This window comes from Periophthalmus magnuspinnatus, chromosome 23 (assembly GCF_009829125.3).
Source record: "Periophthalmus magnuspinnatus isolate fPerMag1 chromosome 23, fPerMag1.2.pri, whole genome shotgun sequence".
Lineage (NCBI taxonomy): Eukaryota > Metazoa > Chordata > Actinopteri > Gobiiformes > Gobiidae > Periophthalmus > Periophthalmus magnuspinnatus.
The window spans coordinates 21,429,024-21,453,215 of NC_047148.1; positions in this window are offsets into that span (position 1 = coordinate 21,429,024).

Consider the following 24,192-nt stretch of genomic DNA (forward strand, 5'->3'; position numbering starts at 1 on the left):
ATAGGCAGGACATCCTGTCAGTGTAGGTCGGGCGTAGGTCGGGTGTAGGTCGGGCGTAGGTCGGGTGTAGGTCGGGCGTAGGTGGGGTTTACTCACAGTCAGTGTTTGTGTTGTTCATAGCTAGTTTAAATATACTATACACTATTACATACTATCACAGAGCCCAGTCCCGTCACAGACTGTGAGGGGCGGGGCCACACAGACTGTGAGGGGGCGGGGCCACACAGACTGTGAGGGGGCGGGGCCACACAGACTGTGGGGGGCGGGGCCACACAGACTGTGAGGGGGCGGGGCCACACAGATGACATCACAGTGTAAAATTATAGAACCACTGAGCATCTGGTTTAATGTGGAAAACCTTGACAAAAAGAGGGAAAAATGAGGAGCCAAATGATGTGTCACAGAGACAGGCTGCACCACCACAGACTGGTTCATTATGAGTTATTTTTAAAGATGCACTATGTCACTTTTCTGGTGGAGATCCACCACCTGCTTTGTCTCAAATGAAATTTTATTTGTTTCTCTGGAATCCATCTGTTCTTCTATTTCCCTGGAGACGAGGAGGTGACTCTGAGGCCAAGTTCTTCAGAAGCAGCAGAGCAGATCACGTGTGTCACTTCAGTTTAAATATGTTTTTTCACCATCATGAGAGTCATTGAGCTGCATTAAACTGTGAGAGTCTAATGAAGCTTTCAGTGTGTTTCAGTGTCTTAAAGTGAAACTGTGTGAACTGAACCAAACTCTCAAAGCAACATCTGGAAAAACATCTATAATAATAATAATGTGATTTACAGCCACAGTCACAGTGTGGAGTAGATTTACTCTGTCAGTCTGGATGTACTTCATGTTCTGTTTCCTGTTTGGTTTGTTCTGGACATGGATCTGTTGGTTCTGGTCTGTGGAGACTGACCTCTGACCTCACACCAGAGCAGCAGCGACACATGGAGCAGGTGCATGATGGAGTCAGCTCATGAAGACGCTCGTGTTTTAAGGTGTTTTCTAAACACCTGTAACTGAATAAATGCAACAGAGACAAGTTTAGTGTCATACTGTGGAACATTTCACACAAAGTAATAAATATAAATGAAGACAAGCAGGTGATGGACCTTCAACAGTCCTCCACCAGAAACGTTAGTGCACCTTTAAGTCTGAGGTCAATAATATGATCAGTGATTGATCAGAACTGATCAGAACTGAACTCACGAGCTCCTCGTTCAGACACAAACTGTGCCACAGTCGCCTTCAGTCCTTTGAGTTTTGTTATAGTTACATTTAGTTATGTGTAATAGTCCATTATAAGACGGATAGATGCTTTAATCTTTAAGTTTATTTACCTGACTTCAGTGTTTCAGGACCTTTCTGTCTGGTTCTGTGTCTGTCAGAGTCAAACAGTAACGAGTTTATTCTGTGGTGATTATTGTTTTGGAAATGTAACTATACAGACAAGTGTTTTTCCATGTGACTTCCTCATCTTTACCTGATGATATTCAATCTCACTGTATAATTTCAGTTTGTAGTGTCTGGATCTACAAACATGACCTCTGACCTCACTTGAACAAAATAAATGTTTTCTTCTGAAACCTGCTCTGCTGCGGAGCGTCGGTGGACGGGTCACACTGCTGCGCCGCTCGTCCCGTGTCACATGTCGGTTTGGATGAAGGTGTGAGCTGCAGAAAGTGTCTTTTTGTTGGCCGTGTGTCGTGTAGTGCAGTGTTTATGTGTGAATAAAGAAAACAGCTGTCACCAGAGTCTCACTGTGAACACCGGCCACTGCTCCTGTCCTCGCTCTGTGACAAAAGCACAAAATGGAGAAACAAAACAGGTGCCACACAGATGTTTTTTATGCAGTGCTGCCAAAGCTCTAGTTTACACATAGTAGTTGGATTTCTGGACAGAGAACACGGAGGATCCATTCAAGCTTTATGTGCCGATGATGTGAGGGTCATTCAAATTATAAATGTCTCAGAAAAATGTCAAATGTCTCAGAAACTTAAACAAAATGTCTTAATTTAAAACTATTTCAAAAACTAATCTGTGTTTTTATCTCAGTGGAGAATATTAGAATCACAATTACTTATACAGATCTGCAGCCTACCAGGAAAAAAAAAATTAAAAAAAAAAAAAAAAGTCTGCGTTATCAAAAATGAGGTTAAGAAAACTCAAAGGTCTGACATTTTAGTAGAGTTTGTTCATTCCAGGGCTGAAATCAGCCAAATGAGTCTAGTGAAAGTTTATGGAGTTTAAAAACACAGTGTCATGGTCGTGTCGTGGTCGTGTTGTGATCGTTTCGTGGATGTGGTCATGTTGTGGTCGTGGTTGTGTCCTGGTCGTGCTCTTAAGTCGGCTGCTGCTCACTGTGGCTGTCATAGTCGTGTCGTGGTTGTGTTGTGATCGTGGTCGTGGTCGTGGTTGTGTCGTGGTCATGGTCGTATCGTGGTCATGGTCATATCGTGGTCGTATCGTGGTCATGGTCGTGTCGTGGTCGTATCGTGGTCGTATCGTGGTCATGGTCGTGTCGTGGTCGTGTCGTGGTCATGTCGTGGTCGTGTTGTGATCGTTTCGTGGTCATGCCGTGGTCGTGTCATGGTCGTGTCGTGGTCGTGTCGTGGTCGGGTCGTGTCGTGGTCGTGTCGTGGTCGTGTCGTGGTCGTGTCGTGGTCGTGTCGTGGTCGTGGTCATGTCATGGTCGTGTCGTGGTCGTGTCATGGTCATGTCGTGGTCGTGGTCATGTTGTGTTGTGATCGTTTCGTGGTCGTGTCATGGTCGTGGTCGTGTCGTGGTCGTGTCGTGGTCGTGCTCTGGAGTCAGCTGCTCATCGTTTATTCAGTAAATCTGCTGCTCTTCTGCTGTGATACAAAACTTCCAACCCTTAGTTTGACTTATTCTGTCGTTTTAAACCTCTGTTTTTTTAGTTTGAAGTGCTGCTCTGCTAAGCTGTTCTAATTCAGAGCTCCATAAAACTAATGGCCAACTCCGTGAATTTGACTTTTTTTTTTTTTTCCCCTCTTCCATTTTTTTGATGCCAACTTCAACAGTGAGTCTGTGATGGCGAGTTAAGAATACGCCCCCTTCTGGTACGAGATCAAACTCCTTCTGTCTCACTGAATTAAGTAACTTCACTACAAACTTTGAAACTCTATAACCAACGTTTATGTTGTGTCTGCCTTTCATTCACCTTACGGCTCCTTAACAAATCTATTTCTGATCTATTACTCACATTTTGCAATCAGTCTGTCTACAACACGTCACATATCACCACATGACATCACGAGGTGGAACAGAGTGTTAGAACTTAGCCTAAATATGCAGGATTTGTAAAAAAACAAAACAAAAAAACAAAAAAATGAGGAAACAACGTTATAGCAGATCAGAAAATAGCGTAAAATGGGCCTTTTTTCAGCAACTAAACCGGTGAAAATAAAATAAACTTCCATTATAACTTAAAGAAAAAGAGCATTAAACATGTGGATACAGAGAAACACTTTATTTCCTGATTTGGGCGTATAGGATGTGACCGTATGAGCTGAGGGCAGGTACACGACTGAGCTCAGAGCCGCCGCCGCAGCAGCTCGTCTCTGCCCGCAGTTGTTGACAGTCTGGAGACAGTGTACCTGAGCCTCTCTGAACTCCACATCGATCCTCCTTCTCTCCTTCTCCTTCTCTCAGCGCTACGTTCACACTAGTCCATACCTCACTGAGTCTCCACTGTACGGGCCCTGCTAATCCGCAAACTTATAGTCAGCAGTGTGCGCTCGCGGCAAATCCCTGCGGCTCCACACACCTCTGAACCTGACACGCAGCCTCGCACAGCTTACATGTACTCTCTTTGTTTGTTTCGTGCTACGTTCTTTAACACTTTTCATTGCTTTTACGCATAAAGGGGGATGAAAACCTGCCTCGTGTTGAATTGCGTCTCTGGGTTTTGTTTTGGACCAATGCGAGGCCGAGTTTTAGACTTGGGACATAATCAAAATGTTAGTATTTGTAAAAAAAAAAAGAACTGTCTGCATAACTTTAAGACAGTCATACATTAAAATTTACCTTGTTGCGGGCCACAAAAAATGACATGGCGAGCCGCAATTGGCCCCCGGGCCTTGAGTTTGACACATGTGCTATAGAACTATGCAATATTTTTTCTATAAGTTGATTTTTCTACAATTTAAGATCAAATAATGTGTAATACGTCATTTTCAGACAATAGTAATAGCGTAATGCTTTCTGAACTTTGCATCCTGACTCTGGATAAACAAAACAATAGTGTGCGTGATGTGCGTACTTTATTTTCCCGACGTGCGAGCGTGCGTGCGATTCCCTGACCTGTCACGCTGCACGGCTGTGATAACAAAAGGATGACACTGCTTTTTCTTTAAACTTATTTCTTTTAAACAATCTTCTTTCAGGTTTGCTCTGCAGGGAGGGGACATTTTCCTTGCGTTTTCCTCTTGCTCTGTGAACTAACACATCTATAATTGGCCGGGGCTAAGCGTCGTACAGCCAGTTATTGGGTTTGTTTGGTGCGTGAGCTGGCTGCTACTCACACTGCACATTAAACTTTTCTTGTCCCACAGATTCTATCCTTTAACTTGTTTCTTACTCATCTTAAATCTACAATGAAATATTTGCATTTCTGGAAAATACGACAGCGAAAGTTGCGATCCAAATGAGATTCCAGTGAGACAAAACAAAGGCGCCTACGAAGGTTTGAACTTTGAGAGAGTTTAAACGAGAGAGAAATGTGAGAAAATGTTAACGCCTGTGTGAGAAAAGTGTATAAAGTGTGTGGTGAGGGGAAAGAAAGACAAGAAAGAAAGAAAGAGAAAAAAGAAAGAAAATGAAAGAAAGAGAAATAGAAAGAAAAAAGAAAGAAAGAAAGAAAGAAAGAAAGAAAAAGGAAGATGAAGAAACAGTGTGTGAGAAAAGTGTATAAAGTGTGTGGTGAGGGGTTTTACAGCAAAAAACATATGGAATATTTGTAAAAGATAAGTAACAGTAGTAGAAGTAGCCTAGTAGCAGTAGTTATAGTAGTAGATGATTATGGCAGTTATTAATTTTGATACTTTTTCTACGTGATTTCCAAAACAAAAAGTGCGGTGAACCTTCGTTTTCTCCCCGACGAAACCCACAATGTCGATAAAATGTTCTGTACCAACAAAGACACCTTTAAAACTGAACTTATTTTTTAAAATCTACGCAGGTTTGAACTTTGAGAGAGTTTAAACGAGAGAGAAATGTGAGAAAATGTTAATCCCTGTGTGAGAAAAGTGTATAAAGTGTGTGGTGAGGGGTTTTACAGCAAAAACATATAGAATACTTGTAAAAATAAAGCTGATACTTCATGGATTTCGTCTATCGTGGGTTACTTTTAGATACGAGAGACCACTGTTATACATTTCAGCTGTAACTGAATGAAAAGTAAAGCTCTCCATTTAAATAAAACGACTCTCAGACGAAAAGCTGGACAGGGCAAAGGTCTTATCAAGAATAATGGAAAGTCAGCAACGAGGCAGTTCGAGTTAATCCTCTGGTCTTCACTGTCAAACACCACGCCAGCGACTTACACTTTCCACATTCTGCTCCAGTCTCTTTTCCTGTTTGTTCCTTCACAACAACAACCTAAAAAGTCAAACGCGTCGCAATAGTCGGTGTACGTAAACTTGGATCTGCTGCAGTTTGCGTCTCGATATTGTGTCTGACTGGTCACTGTTCAAGGTGCAGCACGGTTAAGTCAGAGAGAAGTAGAAATATGGGATTATTCTTCTATTTTTCTGGATGTAAGTGCGTCTGAAAAGATGAAGAACGCACTCGTCTTTCATTTATACTCCCGCTGTTTTAAAGTCGCCTTCAAACAATTACCATACACTTACCGCAGCACCACGAGCTCGAATGCACGTGATTTGAGCTAATTCGCAAAAATCCATCCTTGGACCAGTGGTTTGGCAGTACTGCAGAGAGGGCGCATTTTAGATTACAATATTTAGATTTACAATTACAAAAAAAAACACAACAAGAGGAGCCAGAATTATTATTGACTTCCCTTTAGTGATGTTAGTGAATCACTGTGGGTCTCTGTGCCAGCGCATATGTCCAAACTCACAGGGAGCCAGTGTTACTTATAGCTTTAATGTGATTGATACATTCCCCTAGCGTGAACCTGGAGTCAGCCCCCACACTGCTGGTTATGTAAATAAGTGGGAAGGCAAACCCAAATGTAAATAAATGAAAGCAGTAAGTGTGGCTGGAGATAACCCCCCTGACTAGCTGCAAAGACAAGTGGCTCCGTGCGGTGAATGCTGAGCGCAGCGCCTCCCTTGTAAACAAAGCTTCTGCTATTTAGTTTCAGTTGGCTTAATTAGAATGAATGAGGGAGCCCTGTGCAAAGAGGACAGTTTTTGTGGGTGGTGGGGAGGAGAGACGGAGGGATGGAGGGAGGGAGGGAGGGAGGGAACTGGCCGTGCTGCGTGGAAAGCTGGACAGAGAGATAAAGTTACTAGCGGGTGGCATGGTCCATTTGAACAATGACAAACAAAAGCTGGAGCCAAGAGCAAAGCCGTAATGGGTTTAGCGCAGTCGCATACATGTTAACGTGCATACAAATCATATTATTACGAGTCTATGGCTTGTTTTATCTGCTCTGAAGAGATTTAACCGTGTGCGTGTCTGAGAGAGAGAGAGAGACGGAGCTCGTGTATGTACAAGTGTTTGTTTTCACACACTAATATTTTGTGTTTAGCTCCTGCTGAGGCCCCTCTCCTCTCCATATGCGTTTCCCACAACAGCGAGCTCAACAGATTGCCAGCGCGCTCACTGCTGACGCCAGATTGCATAATAATATGACATGTTGTGGCCTAAGGGTTCAGGCGATGAGCAAAAGGTGAAAGTGATGGGATCGTTGGTTTGTGTTTTCGCAGATGACGGGGCCGTTTGTTGATTTGTCTGCGGATGCTTTATGAGCGACGGCAGAGAAGGAAAAAAACAAAAAAACAAACAAACAACTAACAGACTCACTGCACTGCTCCAAAATGTAAGCCAAATGTATGTACAGCCAGCACCAGCAGTCATCTAGACAGTAGGTGGCAGTAGTGAGAAACTATAAATAGTAGTTTAGTTTCCCAGCAGCTGCCTATTTCCAGACTCATTTCACCCATACACTGTGAGAAAAATGAGTGTTAATATAGAGTTAGGAGCAGACAGCATCTGTCTAATCTGTGCAGAGCTGCATATTTACGCTCAGAATGCAGTGAATGACAGAATAGTGTACCTTAACATTCATCTTTCACAGCTTTTTAACTTTTAAAGACTAATGTGCTTTTCAAAATTAAACTCCTTCAATCTAAAGCAGCTTAGAGAGACTGGCTTTTTATTTAAAATGCAACAACTATCAGACATTTCACCACAATAAATCAATGTGAATGCAGCAACATGTGAATATTTGTACACACACTCAAATGTTCATCAGTGTAATCCTCCGAGTACTGACAGGTCACATGTGGTGAACTGTGTTTCACTTGTGTAAATCTCACTGACACAGCGTTTACACATTTGAAGTAATGCTTTACACAGTATTGTCTTATTTCTATGACTTTCTCACAAACACTAATTGAAAATGAACTAATCACTCCAAAGTCAAAGCGAAAGGGACGATATCTGACCTCTGCAGAACCTAAGAGCCTCTGGACCCCTGAAGACAAAAAGCACAAAAGTCAGTCCATTAGTTACCTTTTTTTTATCTAGTCAAATATAGTTCCTTTCAAATCTTTACCTTATGCATAAACTCCAGGCTCCTCCTCCTCATGAGTCACCTGTGGCACCTCCATATTGTGTGTGAGCAGTGACATTAAACACACTCATGACTCAAGGACATTACAAAAGTCTGTGGAGTCTTTTGTTTGACGCAGAATATAAAGACCAACATCCCATAAATGCTTTAGAAATGTAATGCAGTCATGTTTTAAGGTGCTAATTATAAAAGGTCTCAGGATGTAGAGGATGGTCGAGTTGTTCATCAGACCAGTACATTTCTATCCACAGAAGCAGATACAACTTTTCAACAAATAGGACAAAACGTCGCAACAAACCAGACCCACCACAACGTGCACGTGGTTTATGTGAGAAACACGACGCTGCTGCCAACAAAGTGTTAACAAAGGCACATCATTAACTATAGTTTCACCAGCCTCAGACTAACACTGTTATAAACCCAACACACGGGGCACACGGACTGAAAACAAAACAAAGAAAATGTAAAGGACGTCACCAGAGCCTTGAGAACATTTGATGAGTGACAGACTGTCCGTTTTTTGTTTTTCTCAACCTAAATCCAGTGAAGATGTGTCACTGGTAAAACCAGAGCTGAACTCAAACTAAAAGAGAAGTGTATCTATGTTTGTGTCGCCGCTTAAACTGAGATGAAGGGTTTTTGGTTATAGATCTTTTGTTAATTAGTATTCCACACCAACAATGATTATATCAGTATTCATTAATAATTCATGTGACTACTGCATGCAAATACTGTCCAGCTGCAGTGGCGGATACTGAACTGTACTGAACATTTCAACTCAAAAACAGTGAAATGGGCACAAATGTACTCAATTACAGGTGTAGAAAAGAACCTTTTTCGCTTTTATTTGTTCAGGGAGAGGCCCATTGAGAGTACTACAGTAAAAATACAAAACAAAACAAAAAATAAAAACAAATAACTGCATAGATGAGTGACACAGTTGTGGATCAGGACGAGTGAGACTTTCGCTGTCCTCAATAACAAAGCAAATTACAGTTACACGGCGAGAATCACACTCGGGTACAAGTACATGTTTAAAATTCTACTCAGAAATACAATTACCCCCAAAAAATCCATTCAATTATATTAATGCGAGTATTCGAAATTAGTCTCTTTCCACCTCTGTCCGATGAATCCGTCTGCAGAGTCAATCACTGCTCTACACATAGTCAATCGTGCACTATTATCCTGCAGCATCTCCAAATCCATAACTGCACCGCAATGTCTTTCTCGAGTGTAAGATAAGACTAAAGTATCCACTCTGGACTCCCCGCTCTGCAGTGAGACAAATATTGCGGGTGAAGGGTCACGTCCACGAGGCTGATGCGATAATGACCGATGTGTGGCCCCCCGAGATGAAGCGTGCAGCCCAATCTGCCGCGTGTCAAACCCGACTTATTTGACGATCCCGGGTATGATAAGGCGCTGACGTTAAAGGACGCGCCGTTTACTTTCTAACGAGCCCGTAGCTGATTAGGAGCCGTTTTAATCGCTAACCATTCAAATGCGGAGGTTACAGTGCGATGTGTTCAAGTGGGCTGTATTGACTTTGTGTCACCCTGCCTCTTGGCCTTTTGTTTTGGCGGGGATAGGCTGTCACCGTGATGGAAGTGGACGGACGGGGCGAGATTTCTCAGAGGGAAGACAGCAACGGAAAGGTCACGGTGAATAAAAGGCGTTTAATCTGGCCACCCCTATGTCGGGCGCTCGGGGAATATCAAAGTCATCTTGTTTAGTTAGGGCAGACCCGTCCTGCCTCTGTAGTTAGAATGTTTTTCAATTCCCGGGGACGACGAGCGCGAGAATAAGCGGCGAATCGTTCTGCTTTCGTGTCGGTATGTGCGCAGTTAAGCGTCCTACAATTCGTACGCAGAAGTCTGAATAACATACGGAGAGTCATTTAGCGGAGGGTCGTACAGATACATCTCGCTGTAACAGATGTTTAGTCTTTCATGGATGGAAATGATGTGAAAATCGTTTGTTCGTGCATCTGCCGCCGAAGAAAAACCACGCAGAGCCCTTAAGAACGCTACGGAATTCGCCAACGTAACACTCTAGAAACAATTCAAACGGAAAAGAAGAAAGATATTCGCACTACAAACTAAAAAATACATTACTACTGCGATTTCCAGTGGTTACTTATTTATTGAATCAGTAAATGAAACACCCTGTTGCCGTGGTAACTTGCCAAAAAAACCAGACACCGCAGGATCAGGAGCTCGCCGCTGGGCTCCATCTCAGAGTCGAAACACTGAATCCTACAGGAAACGATCACCGCGCGTCGCTCGTGTCATATCGATATCCGCCGCGTTCACATGCTCCACCGCCATCTGTTTAAGGCTAAAGGTCACGCAGGTATTTAAACCCGCAAATCAATTAGTGCTGAGCGGGGTGTGCGGGACGCGTCCATCTCCGTTCGTTCTCATTAAGCGCAGGTCCCTTCGAGCTGGGATTCTCGCAGCTTAGCGTTCTCCTGAGACGGACTAAATGAGGAAAGTCACAGATGACACGTAGGTCAGGACTCGTCGACGCGGAATGACGACGCTCTCCTCCCCTCGTGCGCTCGTTTTACTTTAAGTCTGCGTGTCAAAGTGGCTCCACGCCGACTAAAACAGCACCGGACTTGATAAGAATAAGACGTAGCTGACATTTTAAGGACCTTTTCTTGATTTAATTCGGGCATCGCGCGCAACACGGACTTTGCGGAGTGTGTCACATGCTCAAAACACGATTAACAAAATGCTATAAATTGCTAGACTTTCATTTACGGGAACACGGCGTCCTTACCGCAGAGCGACGGTGAGATGATTCATTCTCACAAATTAAAAATGTTCATCAGACCTGACATTTGTTGTTGAGTTTATTGACAATGTTGCGTTTTAATTAAGCGTCCAAAATGTGACCTTTAGCTTTCAAAACCGCGCAGCATCCGGATCAAAGACTGTTTCACATCACACGTCCACCGCATTTGTGTTCTAATTAAAATAACCATTTGTATTTGATTCCTTGCAGAGGTATTTCAAAGCAGCGAGGAGCAGATATAGGCGCCTGTGAGGGATCCTGGGCTTTAAAGAAACCTGTGCTCCATGTGGGTATGATTAATGGCACCACAGGCCTTCTCATCAAGAGGCAATAAAATATGAGGGCAGAAGTCGCACCTCATCCGCCGGCTGGCATGCGTTCAGGTGTTTCTTATCTACGCTGAGCTTGGAACAGTGTAGGCCAAACCCATGAGATCCCACAGCCCACAGGCAAAAGGGAGCTCCTGTCTGTATCTGTCTGCTTTCAAATGTTAAGTGCAGAATGCCCCAGTTTTAAAGGTTCGGTCTGTTAATATTTTACTGTGCAAAGACATTGATTGTGCAACCACCAACTGGCCCATTTTACAGAAAGGCAGAAATATAGAGCTGATTTTATATTTGAAAACCAGCAGACCCCAGCATAAAACTGGTCATATACAAATATAATGTTCAAAAATATACATTAATTGCTAAATTCTTTCCCCCAAAACTGAGATGATTTCTGTTTCAAGAAAAGCTAATTTTGTATTTCATCTTTTTTTTTTTTCTTCTGCATTTTACTGAATATAAAATTGTGTCAGCAGTGTGTTAAAAGAAACCCTGTGCAGTACAGGCCTTTAAAGTCTGTTCTTTTGTTTACTGCTAGATGGCAGTGTAGTAGTCGGCTCCTCCAAGAGTGGAATGTCCAACTTTTCAAACTCTTCCCTTTGTCTACAATTCCTCAGAAATACAACGTGTCTCCTGACATCTTCACCAGCGGACCGTCCAGGAAGTGAGCTGTCACACAGCATCATGTTTTCAAAAGTCTCCAAAGAGACGGCGCTGTGCATCCAAAAGCAGCGGCTTTCATGAGTCTGACAGTACAACATGTCTGTGTACGGCTCAAGACGACCAAATAGAATAACAAATGAACGCACAACCCACAAATGAACGCACAACCCACTGAGTCAACAACGTACAGGCTGTGAATGTAGGGCCCTGTACTGTGTACAAATACTACAATACTACTGCAGTACTGTGTGCATAACTACAATACTACTGCAGTACTGTGTATAATAATAATAATAATAATAATAATACATTTTATTTGTTAGGCGCCTTTCAAGGCTCTCAAGGTCGCCGTACACATATACACACATACACAATACAAATAGAACAATGTAAAATGATTAAAAATACATTTAAAAACAAATATAGATTAAAAGACAGAGCAGTTATGGTCAGAGAGGTCAGGATGAGACTATGCAACTACAATACTACTGCAATACTGTGTGCACAACTACAATACTACTGCAGTACTGTGTGCACAACTACAATACTACTGCAATACTGTGTATGCAACTACAATACTACTGCAATACTGTGTATGCAACTACAATACTACTGCAGTACTGTGTATGCAACTACAATACTACTGCAATACTGTGTATGCAACTACAATACTACTGCAGTACTGTGTGCACAACTACAATACTACTGCAATACTGTGTATGCAACTACAATACTACTGAAGTACTGTGTACAAAACTACAATACTACCGCGATACTGTGTGTACAACTGTAATACTGTGTGAACAACTACAGTACTCTGTACACTACTGCAATACTGTGTACAAAACTACAATACTACCGCGATACTGTGTGTACAACTGCAATACTGTGTGAACAACTACAGTACTCTGTACACTACTGCAATACTGTGTGCGCAACTATGATACTGTGCGCACTACTGTGTATTCAACTGCGATACAACTGTGATACTGTGTTACAGATACATCTGTAACACCACATTAAGTTTAACATGATATTTTATGTGTGACATTTTACAAAAGTGTTTTCACCTGTTTGAGAGTATGAGTGCACAGGACTGAATATTCCTGCAGTATTTATCTCAGTTCCTGCAGTATTTATCTCAGTATGGTTGATACGCGGTGACATTTGTGGCCTGTTGAAAATCCAAATCCACCTGGATAATTGTCACTGTTCCAGAGAATTGTCAGTTTTCCTTAATTACACCGATGGTCAAAGGAATGTTCTCCAAACCTGCTCCTCTGCTGTAGATTTACACCAAACAACTGAAAAAATATACACAATATTATTATTGACCTCTGTGAATATTTTATCTATCCTTTTTCAATTTGTGCATTTCATTTATTTGCTTTTATTTTCAGCAGTAAATACAAAACTACATGTTACATGTGTATTATGACAAATTTTATGAGACATTTAACATTTAAATAAACCAAATCAACATCAACAAAGTAAAATAAATCATTCCATTAGTTTCTTTAAAGTGAACTGACCTGAGAAATGTGACCACAGATTCCACAAACATTTACACGACGCTTTAATTCCATCATAACAGCACATTTTCTCTTCTTTGTCGTGCTCAAATGCAGTAAAGAAGCTGTTCGTAAACCTTGGGCTGCATATTTGCTTCTACAATCTCGGCTGTGCTCTGTTTCATTGCGTTCACATTAATACAGTTTGTGCATTCTGCCTATATTCTATCCTCAAAGGTCCTCGGTTGGAATATTTTTTTTGCCAAATAAATCCATTTGTCTGTATCTACTGTTGGATTTGAGCAAACATGAGACATATGGGATTTGCCTCTGAAACTGAATGCATAAAAACAATCACCCAGACATGATCCATCACAGCAGCTGCTCCCCAAAGACCATTGAGAAGATGAAGCTTTTTGTTTAAATCACATTTGCATCTAATTGGATAGATGGCTAAGATAAGTTCCCACTGGAGAACCGGGGCCCATACATGAGAATATAAGACAGCCAGACACAAATATGTGCAATAATGTAAGATTTTATTATTTTTCTAAACATACTCGTGAGCTCTGGCCAAAGTATTCACTCATGTTCATTCCTCAAACTAAATGAGCTAAATACAAATCTACCTTAGTAATACAAAGATCATATTATTGTATTGTATTACCAGGGCCGGTTCAGCCTATCAGCAGAATAGGCAGCGACTTAGGGGTCCGAGGCCACCAGGGGGCCCCATGAGCTCATACATTTACCTTGAAAATAAAAGAATATATCAAGTTTTATTGGATACAGGGCTTGTGTGTTTACAGCAGCCTAAATATCCCTCTCAAACTATTTGGAAATTTGTTTTATATCAATAGTAGTAAAATATCTGCTGCTGCTACGTTTGTTTTTGAGTCGGGCAGAGGTGAGGGCAGCTCTGTGTTTACACCGGAGCAAGGACCTGACGTAATGTAAATATAAGCCCACTATCACCAACTGAACATGTTAAAATCCACCGGAAATGAAGAAAAAATGTCTAGAATTTCAAAAATCTTGACCCCGCTCCTCTTATATGTCTGTGTTCTGTTCATGTGACTGTTGTAGTTGTGACATTCTGGATGTTTTCAGTCTGATGTTGGTCATAAAAACACAAATACAACTGGTCAAAGTGATGAGAGCAGTCATAATGTTGTGAATCACGAACAGCTGAGCGAGGAGGAGCTGGGCCCTAGAGACAAATTCAGCTTAGGGCCTCTTGAAAGCTAGAACCAGCCCTGTTGTCTGACGTCTATGGACCGTCTATTAACAACAGAGAGCGTGAAACTGTTTAAATGAGGCTAAAAAACACAACTGCCAGCATCTCAACACCTTAAACTATAGACGTAAAGCTTTAATGTCATTGTTACGTGCAGCTTTCTGGTTCAAAACTGTCAAAAAATGAATGTGTACTACTGTTAATGCAATTATAATGCCCAATAATAGACATTTTCTTTATAATTATCTCAAAAGGTGTTGCTTTATGCTCACGTTGCATGGGCTTGTGCATCTAATGGGAACACAGGGCTCTCACTCCGAGCACTAACCACTGGAGCCCTGTGAAGGCGTTGGATCTGAGCTGATGTCCTGCTGCTTTCACACAAGCACAGCTCCAGATATAATGCCCTTCAGGAGCTTCAAACCGGCGCAAAGACAGAAAACCACAGACAGCAGAGACCAAGTGGCATCATGCGAGCACGCCTCCCGTCAAGCGCCGACACAAAACTCTCCAAAGTGCATCTCCAAAGAGCCAATATGCAGAGGAACTGTGAAATCAGATCTTGTCACTAATTTATTTTGAACAGGTGACAGTAAAGGTAATGTGGGGACAATGTGCCCATCTGACTGCGCTACATTTATCAGTTTAAACAGCAGTTTAAGGATCCTCTGAAGTATTTGATAATGACACTGTTTACACAGCTCTATCAATTCTGAGATGTCATCCCAGGGACGTGTTGACTCATATTTGTGCATAAATATGAGGTTAAAAGCTCAAGTTGCAGCAGTCTGAAAGGATAAACATCAGAAGAAGATTTAAAACGAAACACACTGGGTCAAAATAGTGGATGCGAGAAAAGAGATATAAAAGATGCGCTTTAAAGGAATGATATGATGTGTGCGGCTCCTGTGGCTTTAATCTCCTTTTAAACATGCTTTGGGTCACGTCGGGACACATATTTGACATTAGAATACCAACATTTTGAAAACACACCTCCGTTTCCAGTGAGGCACATTGGCATTAGAGGTCCCTCTGCTGTCAGCAACAAGAATGAATAATGGGAAAATAAACAAATGTAGCTCTTAGGGAACGTGACTCTTGTGGTAATACAGCCATGCATTTGTTGTGAACACAATGCAGAGCAAAGTTTCCTGTTTCCTTCGGTCAATACTCTAGACAATTGATTCTTCGGGGCTTTTCATAGCCAAAAATATTGCGCATGACAAACTGAGGGGGTAGCGTTCACGTAGCGAGGCAGGCTCTGAGCTGTTTTGTGAGGTCAAAAGGACCCACACGATTGTTCTGAACACAATTGGACTGCTGTGAGAGTGGGGATGGTTTATGGGCTTGAAAGTAAACGTGTAAAAGTGAGGATTTGCACCTGTGACGTAACAATCCAGGCGAAATCCAAACAGAGCGCTCAAACTAGATGACTTTGGATTAATGAAACCAGCAGAAAACAACTCCAGGTACAGTATGTTTTTGATGATAATGATGATATAACACGATGGAAAGCTCAAAAAAAGTCAGTGTTGCATAATGTGTGTCTACGTGTCTTTAACTATTAAAGCCAAAATGATTCACACACACTATTATCCACTGCTCACTTAACTGGAAACGTGTGTCATTGTCCCCACTGCAGAGCTGAGGGAACTACTTAGCATAGCCACCAAACCTTGCCCATAATAATCAAACCAAATGCTATTGTTTGAGTTAAAATATGCTACTATCTCTACACTAAAAATACTCAAACGCAACAGTACAATACCTGCAAAAGACCTGCACAGTGATAACAACATTAAGACTGGTCTATTATAAATGCATTGATTTATACTGTGGATATTTAAATGGTCAAAATCAAAACAGCACTCCTCAAACGACAAAAAGCAACGTCAGTAATTGCATAGCTGTTTTTTGAATGTGTGATAGGGGTGAGAGAAATACTGTATGTGTATAATTTTGAGAAAACTAGCATCAAAAACATGAGAGTTCAGAGATTTTTAATGCTGAGTGAAAAAAAAGAGAGAAAAATTATTTAAAGTCTGGCCCTCGCGCTTTAATAAACTCGTCTTACGGTTTTGATTTGACAGACTCCGAACTGAGGCAGCATCATCACGACGTGTCTGGGGTCAAAAGTTAAAAGAAAAGCTAAAAGAATTTACGTAAGTCTCAGGGTGTGGTCATGACGAGCTCTTAACGAAGCAGCCGAAGCATAAAAATCCTATTATCTTTTGCAAACGTGATCAAATCTGGCTGGTCCCACTGTACCGTTTGTGTATTTTAATGACCTGGACATAGTAAAATGTGACTTATATATATATTTTAATGGCTCCCTGCAAACTTAACATGCTACAAAAACATTTATCCACAACGTCACACCTGACCAAGAGTTGCGACGGCCCTTTATCACCGCTTGCAGGTTTAATTTCAGCATGTATTCGCTCTGTTTTACCATAGGCGTTATTTTGTTTTGGTAAAAGGTGATCGCACTGTTGCACTTTATCGACTGTCTGTTGGGAAAGAAAGGTCAGAGGACACAAAGGGATGGGACACCTGCAGGAGGGAATCATTACAAAACCCGATGTCCCGTCAGCGACCCGCGGTGCGATCCCCAGATTCGCCTTCGAGCCAATGAGCAAGGCATTCGTGACATAAACTCTTCCGTACGTGGGAATAACGCTAATTGAAACTGGTGTTATTGTTGAACGCGGATGTTTAGCTGTACATATTTTACATCTAGACACATATTATGATCCGTGCCACGTTTCCACGACAACCATCGCACTTGGTTTATACTGCGATACCGGAGACCTTGTGGGCAGCAGAAACAGCAGGGGGTCACACAGCTAAACCAGTAATTAGCGCTTGCTTGCGAAGAAGAAAGCATTTACCCGACATAAAATGATTAAATTAGAAGTGCATAATTAATAAAGCCACGCGTCATGTCTAGTTTGTGCGTTTCCTTACCCACCTCTGGTCCGTTCACATCTACTTCTGCAAACTAGCCACACTTCAATATAATGCCCTCATGCAAATAAGTCTCTTTATCCCGCAGAGGAGAAAAGGTGGGAAACCAAATTGGATCGAATGTAATTCAGTTCACCAAGCAGGGAATGAATCGATAATGCTGAGAAATGGCTTTTCAAAGGACTGAGTTCCCACCTCGGGTAAGAGGTTTTGTCTGCTCTCACAACTCCTAACCTGAATAGTTACAGGTATTTCAACAGCAGTATCACCTGTTTACATTGGATCTGATGTTGCCTGATGACTTTATCCCGTTGTTTTAGACAAATATGTCGCATGTGACAAACAGAGGGGTCCACGTGACGAAAGGAGCTCATAACGACACAGAAAAATGACCCACACGTTCAGTCAGCACCAAAGTATCATGTCAAAAGTATCATTATAAACTGTATAAAGACGTCGAATGAAAGTCGACGAAGACGGTGGTTATGGGGCGAATTTGGAGCAGGGGCCGGTCCCTTAGCAACGCTGTCAATCAAACCTGTTGCTAACGCTATTGGGAGCGACCTCAGGGAAAGAAGACATCATTTTCTCTTATTAATGTTCATTATTTATAGACACAATTGCGAAATAAAAACACCAGGATCCTGTAAAAGCGGGTCAACAACAACATTTTCATCCATTCGTCCATTCGTATATACAGTCCATGGTGTTATTCGCCCGTCTTCACTGGCAGCATTTGTCCTCCGCGCTGCACAGGGCCGTGGGGACTACTTAGCATGGTTAATGTTTGTATTCCAAACACTAGATGGAGTGCACACTACACTGCTCATAATCATCAACACCAAACTGCTCTTGCTTATTCAAATATTCCATTGTGCACATACCCGGAATACTAAAAACGCAACAGTAAATCACAGGATAATTATTTTTCTGTCGTAATTGAGCTTTATGTAACCTTCGCAGACAAGTGGATGAGTGAGGATCCGGTGCATTTCTTGGTGTTCTTCTACTCCCTGCTGAATGAAAAAGACGTCCCAGGGTGGGCTGAAGAGATGACATAAGAGCACTCGGGCTGGAGAAAGGAACTGCAACCAATGATTTCAGAGCCATTGTTACTCCTCTGCTCCTCTCACCGCAATGTTTACTAAGATACTGGGTTTGAAGAGGGACAGATGGGTGAGGTAGGGCCCTAGAACAAAAAAAACAAAACAAAACTGCTATTTTATAACACGTAAATATGGACTTAGGGCGTATCAGCTCGTCGGTGACTGATTTTTTGTCTGATTTTGGAAGCGAAACGAGGTCAGGTCTGGTTGGTATTTGGATGCGAGACCAGTGAGAATACAATGAACCGCAGTGGAGCAGTAGTGGGAGTTGCTGTTGCGTCCTTAGGCGAGACAGTTCGTCCACATTTTCTCGCATGAATGAGGTTTTCGTGTGAAAGTCGGTGGTGGTCATAGAGGCTGATGTCGCATATGTCGCCGCCTGTGCTTGCGCTTCAATCGGATTTGTCATAGCCCTTGCACTCTTGTACTTTAGATTCTTATTCCAGTTGTTGAAAGGATGTCTTCAAATGTGGGGAAAAAAACCCGTACATAGCAAATACGAGATAAAAAGTTGTGTGTCCGAAAGGGTAGAAGCTATTTGTCACATGTTGCCCTGTCAGCTGCGGGGTTAGAGCGATCCATTATTGCAACAAGGATTTAGTTTGAATGCATGCGAGCGGTGTGCGGTGTGCGGTGTGAGGTGAGAGACGGGGAGGGAGGGGGGATAAGCCGCAGCGGTGGAATGCCCTCGGTGATGCACAGAGGCAGGTGGAGAGAGGGACAGAGCCAGACATGGGAATACGCTTTTCATCTCATGACAGCCACAACTCAAAGAGAGAGCAAAGCTGAAGGGAAAGGCCTGGATAAGAGATGTAAAGGGCTTACAAAGATGTAGAGTATTGCCTCGGGCCTAGGTAGACGGAGGTGGGTTGTGCAGAAGTGAAGAAAACAGTGCAGAGTGACAGGACAGGAAGGCATCAAGGGAGGGAGAGATGAATGCAGAAAGCTTTCAAGGCTCATAAACATTAAGGATGACTGGTGGAAGGCTGTAATTAAAGCCCCATTAGGTGGTAATAGCATTCAATGGGTGTCTGTTTTATTAAAGTCTGCACGATGTGGTGATGCCAATGTGCTAAACAGCTGCGGAGTGCTGGAGATCAGAGTATTTCATGTTTTTGGCCAGAATTCTCTGTACAAAATAATGCAAATTGTTCATTTAAATTAGGGGCAATGTGGTAATTAAACTGAAGCATGACGTTTGGACCGTATTTATTGTTTTGTTTTTTTTCGGTAATGCAGCTCTATGGTCAAACACGTTCAAGATTCACCATAGAGAACAACAAAACAATCTAAAATCAGTGAAATCTTTAATCTCAGAAACTTCACCTTTACCGTGTTATGTTTGGAGTGAGTGACAGGCGGATTTAACCAATCACAGTGAAGTATAAAATGGACAAAACAGCAAAAGATGAGCTTCAGTTTCCACTTCTCCAATCAAACTTAAGCCACAAAGTCTAGATCCAGTCCAGATGACGGATCCGTGACATGTTTCCTGCTCAAATTCAGTCTTAAATGTATCTTTTAATTGAATATATATTATTATAAAGTCACTGACACTTTTAAATCTTCAGTAGCTCCTATAATTCTTAAGTTATGCTCACCAAATTTTAGCAGTAGATAAACTGAACCTTACGAGATTTTTGGCGATATTTACGGTTATAATTGTTCACTTACACTTGAACTTATCACTACTTAAACTAGAGGAAGATTTGAAAGGGTTTCCGGCTTATGGCTCATATTTGATCCTCAATATTACGTTTTAAGTCGTTTATTAAGTCGTCTGAGTTTTTTTCACAAACACCTTTTCTTTAAGATCGACCCACAGGAAGAAATCAGGACTAGTCAGGTCTGTGGAGATCACATACTGCCCCCTGTCTTTGAAAAACATGTATTATTCCTTTAATGGCATTTACGCTCAGGGCGTCTCTGGTGTTAAAATGTCGAATTTGACCCGTGTGACTCAAAGTTCCACTGTACAATGAGGGTTCGTTCCTCGGTGCTGGATTTGCTCAGATTAATGTGGGAAGGGTCGTTCGAAATGCTCTGAAAAAAATAAAGAAAAACATTAAGAAACAAAAGAGTTATGAGTTTTTTTCAACTGTCAGTGACTTTTGGGCCACCCTGTATAAACTCTCAGGATTAATTAGTAAATCACTTTAGTTATTCTTAGTTATAGATCTTGGATTTAGAAACGTGTGATCATTTCTACAGTTGAAGTTGAAGCGCACACATGTTGATAAAACTCAGCTGTGTTTTGTTGTTGTTGGTGTTTTACCGTTAGTTCGTGTCGCGTCCTCAAAACAACATGACACGACGCGAGGTTGAGTCACAGAATGAGTCCAGTATGATTCAAGAAACACGACACTGTACATCACAAACAGAAGACGAACATTTGGATGCATGACACATATCAGCTGCAATAATAGTCATAATAATACAACATTAGTGAGCGAATTTCACATTTAAACAGCCCCTCTGCTAAAATCTTTTACTGCCGTTTATTATTTAAAGAGCCTGTGGTGATTAATCCCAATGTTCTTTTTGCATCCTTGAATACGTACTTGAGATGGGCTTAAAAACAGATGTATTCAAGCCGTCTCTTTCACCAGACTCACAAGGAGAATGGTGTTGCCCCGAGCAACAATGTTCGCTGCTCTTGTGTTTGACCACAAACTAGTCCTGTAGTGTCGAATTCACTGATAACATGTGGGTAAAGGGGCACAAAATGGTAAAATCTGAGTGTTGAATATCTGAGGAGAAGGTAACGTAAAGTGGAAAAGAGAAGGGACCTGCACAAAGAGTTCACTGGGGGTATGGCCTTCACAAAACAATGGTTTGGAGTGTAATGGGTTGGTCATATACAGTTAATGTGATTGGGGTACTGGCAGTGGCCGCTGGAGAGCCTGCAAACAATTAGAGCTGGTTTTGGGGCAGTGATTTTCTGATAGATGGGTACTTAGAGGGCTTATACCTTCTGAATAAGAAACCCACGGCAGCGTCTAGGGATACTACATCAATGCTACGCACGTAATATGTACAAAATGCAGGAGGCGGCTGGATGTGGAGAGGCAGTAAAGCAATTTGGACCAAATTCATTGATGTACCATGCACTGAGCTGCAAACAAATAAGCAAATAAAAGAAAGCGGGCTCATAAGAAAACATGAATGTCTAAGGGCACACGCACGAAGTGAAGTGTGAAGTGTCCCCCTGACAAATGCGCTGATGTGAAAGTCGTTGTTGATTTCAGGTATTGCATTTATGTTATGTCATCAAGAAGTGTTCAGGATACACAGGATGCACACGCAGCTTGTGAGTCAAATCCATCTTAACATTTCCCACAAGGTGTTCTTCTGCGTGTTCTTGTTCTTCTGCGTGTTCTTCGGTATGTTCTTTTGCGTGTTCTTCTGCGTGTTCTTCTGCGTATTCTGCGTGTTCTTCCGTGTGTTCTTCTGCGTGTTCTTCTGTGTGTTCTTCTGCGTGTTCTTCTACGTGCTCTCCGGTGTGTTCTTCTGCTTGTTCTTCTGTGTGTTCTTCTGCGTGTTCTTCTACGTGCTCTCCGGTGTGTTCTTCTGCGTGTTCTTCTGTGTGTTCTTCTACGTGCTCTCCGGTGTGTTCTTCTGCTTGTTCTTCTGTGTGTTCTTCTGCGTGTTCTTCTACGTGCTCTCCGGTGTGTTCTTCTGCGTGTTCTTCAGCGTGTTCTTCTGCATGTTTTTCTGCTTGTTCTTCTGCGTGCTCTTCTGCGTGTTCTTCTGCGTGCTCTTCTGCGTGTTCTTCTGCGTGTTCTTCTGCGTGTTCTCCGGAGGCTCGGCTCATGTGAGAGACAGTTCAAAGATGGCTTTTATCATTGACTTGTCCTATTCTAGCATCTCTGAGAACACAACACACATTTGATTAACGGGATCCTAGCAACAGCCCAAATAAACTCTTTTTGAGAAGTACACTAACATTACACCGTGAATGAAGTGATGATGTAAGTAAATACTGTATTTCCTTTCCGCGCGCACAGATCTGGGAGCAGAGAACACGGCGGAGGATTTAAACTTTGCACTGGATTAGACTAAATGAAGCTCAATTAACCATGTCTTTTGAAGGACTTTGATACAACAGAGGAGCAGATGACCAAGAGGCATTTCAAAAGTGCCTGCTACGTCTGATAAAGTGTATGTCTTTAAGGCTGGGAATTTCATTATGTAGAAAAAAAAAAAGGAAAAAACTCATGAGGACAATGCTGGAGCGCTAACTGTTTTGAGAAGTATTGCTTTATTCTTTTGGACATCACATTAATCCTAAACATCAAGACCCTTTTTACACTCCAGCTGCACGTTCCAATCAGTGATGAGTATTTCAACATCGTTTTAGTTTTTTTTAAGCCCTTTGGAGCTATACTTTGGACAGTGAAAGTCTAGATGTCACGTGCCAAGATTCCAGTCTGTCTGTGTGTTTTGTGCAGTCTTCCCCCTCGCCTTCTGTACCTGGCGTTGGGCGGAGACTCTGGCACCACCCACTACACACCTGGAGTACAAAGGAACCAAGGACCCTCCACACGCCACTAGATTGTCCGTGTAACCTCAGTGGTACGGTCTCTGCTCGGCTCAGTCTGTTTTTTGTGGTTATGTTCATAGTTCTCGGTTGGTGTTTCTCGTTTTTCGCCAGATCCTGTTTCTTGGTCCCACCTTGCACCTCAGCCTCCGACCCAGCTTCCTACGACTGGTTCAAACACCTCAGCCTCCGACCCAGCTTCCTCTTACCCGCTCCTCCAACCAGCATCACATCCTCGTGTTTGTAATAAACGCTGTTAAACCTTACTCCGAGTCTGTAGCTTTCATCCGCCAGACGTAACGACATCACATGACCAGTATTGTTGCTTTTGTTACATATTTATTATTTTAAATTGAGCTTTCTAGTTATGCTTTGCGTGCTCATTGTAAGTTTGTAGACATGTTGGAGAGCTCTAAAGTGATAACTAGAGGACATGTGTCATTGGTGTGTGGTACATTCTGTTTCCATGATGTTAATTGTTCTTTTCTGTACGTTAACGCCAGCTCTGCAGAACGAGGCCGACGCATCAACGCTCAAATTTCACCCGCTGACAACATTTTTTGGTCATGGCTGTTGTTTACAGTGACACATGATCTTAAATGAAATCCATATGTCGTGAATGTATCTGATGTGGATCTGAGACTAAATAAGAACCTGTCACATATTTGGACTTGGGTTTTTAAACACCTCATGTCGCTGATTCTCGTCACTTTGAGTCTAGCACCATCTGGGAGCGTCATGCTGCAGGGGGACTGACAGTTTGACGCTGTCACTGGTGACAGTTACAGTACAGTACATCCTGTGATCCAATGCATCAATACTTTGACATAACAATCTCACCTCTTTTAATATTTAATGCCTAAAGTTTATGTATTTTAAAAGTCACATCCTGTAAAGTGAAGGCAGTGCTCCGCTCATATTTTCCAATTCATATCATCCAATAAAAGTATGAAGTGCACATCCTGGAGTTTTGATCATTTCTGTAAGGATCCTGATTTACTTTAAGTGATTCATTAAAGTACAAGTTGCTCTAAATGGCTATACATGTAACGAAGCGATTGAATGTACCAGAAATACTCTTTTTACAACAAAATATTTACACTTTCATACAAATAAATCCATAGACATCCAATCCAGCGGGCAAATCGAGTTGGTCAAACAGTGCTCTTTTGAGGCCTGCTGTGTTAGCGAGCCTTTGAGTAAACAAGCCTCTTTTGTCTCCCCACTTCTCCTTCAGTCACATCAGTGATTTTGCAGTTTCCC